Raw genomic sequence first — 6,182 nt, 5'->3', positions numbered from 1 at the left:
CACCGCAATCAGACCTCGACACAGAAATGGACCCGCAAACGCTGTCGGAAGCCGCCAAGACATGGCTAAAGCAACACGGGCTCGAGGGCTTCTTGATGATGATGGAAGTACCGCCACAGAAAGAAGCCGACAAAGTGATCAAAGAAATCGACACAGAGGTCATAACGGCAGAGGCGATTCGAGCGTTAACAGGTCTTCCGAAGGGAGGCATACTCACGATCGACAATCGAACCCCGGAGCAACTCATCAGGTATTTTGGTGAGTACTCGCTAGCCAGCAAGGGCTACCGGACACAGGGCGGCGGAGATATGCTGTTCCGCAAGATTGCTCGTGTGCTCCACGAATACGGCCACGTGTACCCTAGACCCCCTGTCATGCCGCAGAACCAGGCAGGGATGATCATCACCACTTATGAAGGGGTCAAGGTGGATTGCCCGGTATTGATCGCAAACGGGTTGTGTGCGGCGATCGAGATCGTCAGAGGCAAAGACGGCAAGGAAGGCCGAGACGGACGGAGGATATGGCACGCCGTAACGCAGTGGCTCACCTTGCTTGTGCCACCCGTCCAACCCGTCCAACCCAAGAAGCGAGGAAGAGTGGCGGACGGCACCCCAAAGACGGCTTCCAAATGACAACAGTTGTTGGCCTCTAAGGCCAGTAAGGGAAAGGCGGCGGATGCAGAACAGGCGGCAGCCGGAAGCGCCCAACGGAGGCGCAGGAGGAACAACCGGCACGGCCCGTAAAGGTTACACTCCGCCGACCGATGGATAGAGAAGCGGACCCCTTGGCGGCAAAACTCAATGCCGGGGCTCAGGAAGAGGAAATAGAAGAGGAGCCTACGGAGCACCTCCAGCGACGGTCGTCGGCAAGGACCGTTGAGGCAGCCGGGAAACGTTCGAACCCTCAGACGGAGGGAACACCGGCTCCCCATACTGAGACTCCCACGCCAAGGAAGGAACCGGAACCGGTACGCATGGCACCAGAATCAGAAGCCCCGGCACCACCGGCAACACCGGCAAGTCCCATCCCGCCAGAGCCGAAAAGGTCAATGCAGCCTCCCTCGGCCAGCCAAGAAGAAGCGCAAGGGGAACCAGGACAGCAGGGTGGTCCACGGGCAGAAACGGAACTGAAACTCGGCGCAACCAGGCGGGACCACCCCTCTACAAGTGAGCCCATCTGTCAAACCTCCGTGCAAGCACAACAAGGCACCGGTAGCTTGTGGCTCCGGTGGATAGGCGAACAGATAGCCGGAGCAGTGGAGTATATTGAGGCGGAAGAAAGAGCGCAAAGAGAACGGTTGCTCATCACAACCGAACAACTAGAGACAGCCTGGTCCAGAATCCGGTGCCTTGAAAAAGACTTGGATCAGGTCACGATAGAGATGGCCAAAATGGCCTTAACGGCAACACAGATCCAATCACCGGTGACTCCGGTAAGTGTACAGAATAAAGAAACAGATCGACCTGTACATACTAATAAGACCCCAGCAACGGAAACTGTTCCGGCGAGAGATGCGGCGCAAGCCCAGGAGCTTGCGGAATTGAGAGATGAACTTGCCGCACAAGAAGCGCTAAGGAGCCGTGAACGAGAATTGAAGACAGCGGCCGAAGCCGAATTAAAGAAGACTGCTGAGAACCTCCGTCGGGGCAGAGGAGAGCCTCCTGAAAGGCCATCAAGCGTACGACCGGCTAAAGGAGGAGAAAGACAAAGTGCTGCTGGAAAAGGACAAGCTGCGGAAAATGGCGGAAACAGAGATTGAACGGCTAAAGGAAGAGCTTCGCCAGCAGAAGGACCGTGAGGACCGGGCCCGTCGACAGATCAACGCACGACTCAAGCAAAAGACAGATGATTTTGAGCACCTGCACCAGGACTACAAACGGCTGGAAACGGAGCATAAGGAACGGATGGCCGAGCTCCAGCAGGAAGTTGATCGGGCCGCGACGGCGATCGCCGATGAACGTGCGGAAAATACAAGACGCTTGGACGAGGCGGAGAAGGTCCGGATGGAGCTCCAGAGGTAGCAACAGGAAGAAAAAGAGAGAGCGTTAACAGTATTGCAAAAATTACAAAGCACATATCAAAGGCAATTGACGCATTACAAGGCGCAGGCGGAAGACAACGTCAAAATCATCAAGCAACTGAAGGAGGAACGACAAGCGGCGGAAACCAAATCGCAATTGGGAATGAGCTGGATTCAGTCCATCCTCCGGGCATGGCTGAATCAGACAAAACACTTGATTGATGAAAGCTCCGTAAAATGGTGGACAAAGTGGGCACAAAACACGGCGGAACTCCAGTTGCTACGGGCAGATGTGGCAAACCGGTGGAAGGAAGGAGATGATTGTTATACGTTGACTTCCGAGGAATTCACCGCCATACGGGACGAGCTGGCCGACGACTTCCAAGTCCTGGCAGATGAACAGCTGGCGCAGGTCAGGCAGCTCGTAGCTCAACTAGACGATGATAGGCTGGACGCTCAAATCCAGTTTGAAAGCTATGAGCGGTCCCGGGTTCGGGAAGAAAAAGCACGGGAAGCGGCAACGGTTAACCTTAGTGATGAGGAACCGTCGCCGGCTGAGGGCCAGCCGGGAAGCAGTCAACCGGAGACCACTACGACGAAGGGAGCAACGACAGAGACGCCGGTGTCAGAGCAACAAACGGAGGAGCAGCCGCAGCAGCCACCAACGAACCCGCCGCAGTAGACATCAACAGAGCAACAACAACAACAACAACAACCACTTCCAGATGAACCATTGGAGCCTCTCGAACAAAGCATTCTGGATATTTTGGACGAAGAATAGCAAGGGTCGGTTGTGGATTCGACGTACAAGGTACTGTCCCACGGGCGTGCCATGTGTTACTGGTCGGCAAAGGAGTCCAGAGTGGGAAACAGAGAGTTATTTAAGTACTAGGAATGTGGTTGTAATTAAGCTATGAGTGTGGACGGACGGACCGGAATTGGTATGCCGTTCCGGATCCGGACCGATCCCAAACAAGTGCGGATGGCACCGTTTTGTAATACAGACCGGAAACCTATTTAAAGGCCCGGATACAATGTAATGGATAGCGGTTAATTAATAGAAACTTAGCGTTGTTATCTCTCTGTGTTAATTGTCGTTCTGTCTTAATTGTTATATTTTACGCGTGTAATTATGAAAGACGATCATGCTAAGTAACTTAATTAAGTCGGATTAAGCGTTGAGTCTAATCCGGTTGCCGTAACACCCTTTGGTGAAGTGTCTTCCATAGACACCCTGTGTTAGGCCATTGTCCAGCCCGAAGAGTTAACAGTGTCTGAAGCCGGGAAGGGCAACCCACAAGTGACTGTTGGTACTGTAGCTGAAAGGACGACAGAGAGCAAGTGTTGGAAGAAGCGTGCCAATTCGGATTGAGCCGAGGAGACGCCGATAGGCATCATAGATCGCAGTACGTTGATGGTTCGGGGCAAGCCGAGACGAGCCCAAATTTCATAATGAAGCACAAGGCCAATTCATGGTTAAACGAGGTGTGGTATGTGGATTCGGGCGCATCAAACCACATGACAAATTACACAGAGTGATTCTCGACTCTAGAGAAGTCGAAGCAGCAAGGGGTCGTCGAAACTGGAGATGACGCCCCTCACCCCATCGAATGTTACGAAGGTGCTCCGGCTCTTCGTTGTGTGCAACGGATCGTGATGTGTTGGATCGTTTAGTGTGCTCAAGACAGAAAAGGAAGGGGGAAGGAGACTTACCTCTCTGTAGCAAAACCAAAAGCTTCTATTTCATTATAAGCAGAGCTCAACTCGCTCTTGTCAATTTTCTGTTTTTCTATTCTTTTTCTTCTTTACCCCTACTACGTTGTTTTCTTACTCTCACTCACTTTTTTATATCTCACTCTCTTACTTTTTACCTAAGTTATAAATGGGTGAAAGTATGCGAGTGGAAACAATTAGCTATGTCCTTGACATAGCTAATTAGCTATGCAAAAAGCTACCATTGATAAATAGTCCTTTTAGTAAAAAGCCATCATTAATAAATTAAGTATGCAAAAAACTACCATTGAAAATACTAGAGTGTTTTAATTACATATGTAAATGAGTGCCATAAATGTGCAACATAAATTGATGTGTGCACCATAAATGTGTACCATAAATTATATATCGAATTCCTAGGTCCATTATGCATGATCCTTTGCCACATCACGTAGGCCATCTCTAGTTGAGTATTGTGGGTTAGTTGCTACCACTGTTGCTAAACCCTATCGAGTCCACCTGCCGCCACTCTACACTGAGGGGCCGCTACTGTGCGTTCCAAGCATCATCAAAGAGCTGCTCAATCTGACGGGGTTCTCTTCTCTATGACACTCTACACTCAGGGGCCACTACTGTGCATTCCAAGCATCATCAAAGAGCTGTTCAATCTGACGGGGTTCTCTTCTATGTGCCACTCTACACTCAGGGGCCGCTACTGTGCATTCCAAGCATCATCAAAGAGCTGCTCAATCTGACGGGGTTCTCTTCTATGTGCCACTCTACACTCAGGGGCCGCTACTGTGCGTTCCAAGCATCATCAAATAGCTGTTCAATCTGACGGGGTTCTCTTCTCTTTGCCACTCTACACTCAGGGGCCGCTACTGTGCGTTCCAAGCATCATCAAAGAGCTTTTCAATCTGACGGGGTTCTCTTCTATGTGCCACTCTACACTCAGGGGCCGCTACTGTGCGTTCCAAGCATCATCAAATAGCTGTTCAATCTGACGGGGTTCTCTTCTCTTTGCCACTCTACACTCAGGGGCCGCTACTGTGCGTTCCAAGCATCATCAAAGAGCTTTTCAATCTGACGGGGTTCTCTTCTCTATGCCACTCTACACTCAGGGGCCACTACTGTGCGTTCCAAGCATCATCAAATAGCTGTTCAATCTGACGGGGTTCTCTTCTCTTTGCCACTCTACACTCAGGGGCCGCTACTGTGCGTTCCAAGCATCATCAAATAGCTGTTCAATCTGACGGGGTTCTCTTCTCTTTGCCACTCTACACTCAGGGGCCGCTACTGTGCGTTCCAAGCATCATCAAAGAGCTTTTCAATCTGACGGGGTTCTCTTCTCTGTGCCACTCTACACTCAGGGGCCGCTACTGTGCGTTCCAAGCATCATCAAATAGCTGTTCAATCTGACAGGGTTCTCTTCTCTTTGCCACTCTACACTCAGGGGCCGCTACTGTGCGTTCCAAGCATCATCAAAGAGCTTTTCAATCTGACGGGGTTCTCTTCTCTGTGCCACTCTACACTCAGGGGCCGCTACTGTGCGTTCCAAGCATCATTGGTAACTGTTCAATCTGACGAGGTTCTCTTCTCTGTGCCACTCTACTCTCAGGTGCCTTCTATGTGCGTTCCAAGCATCATCGGTAACTGTTCAATCTGACAGGGTTCTTTCCTCCATTGCCATCATTCTATACTCAGTTGCCGCTATTGTCCAGTCCCGGATTGCTTCCACATTTCGATTTGACGGAGTTCACTCATCCAACGGCAACATTCTACACTCAGTTGTCGCCATTGGTCAGTCTTGGATCGCCTCCTCAACTGTTCGATCCAACGGAGTGAAATCCTCTACTGTTCGGTCTTGGATTGCAATAACTTTTCTGTCTATTGATTATTTTGTGTATTGTTGTGTCTAATCTTGTGTATTGTGGAATATATTTTGTGTATTGTTGCTGCCCATAGCCATCTTAAATACTTGTTTTTTTTTCTGGAAATTTAGGGTTTTAACATGTCCAGCCAAATGGAAGGAGAAGAAGGGTGTTTAGAATTACCCCTCAATGATCATAAGGATAGGGATCATGCTATTAGGACACAACAAGCCATACGAAACTATTGGGCAGAAAAAAAAAGGAAACATCGTCAATTGTTGAAAGATACGAAAGCCACACTCAGTAAAGGTAAGGATAGTTTAGCTGAGAATGTAACTAATGTGACTACCATCATAGAGAGAAAGGTTGTAGACTATTTCAATGTTCAAACCAAGCACATCAGCAATGAAGAAAAGAAGGTAGTACTTTATGGAATATGTAATGATCCATCCATAAAGGACTTAGTTGATTGTGATGGTCTTAATGCAAAAATATCATCTATTTTAGTAAATAATCTTCGTAATAGTTTCGTATCCATGAGCAGGTAAGAAGATGATCTTGTCTTAAAAAGGTCTAGT

This window comes from Azolla caroliniana, unplaced genomic scaffold, assembly GCF_043228905.1.
Source record: "Azolla caroliniana isolate FFs.n. ecotype wild unplaced genomic scaffold, voAzoCaro1.0.p SCAF_18, whole genome shotgun sequence".
NCBI classification, from domain to species: domain Eukaryota; kingdom Viridiplantae; phylum Streptophyta; class Polypodiopsida; order Salviniales; family Salviniaceae; genus Azolla; species Azolla caroliniana.
This window is presented reverse-complemented; position numbering follows the sequence as displayed.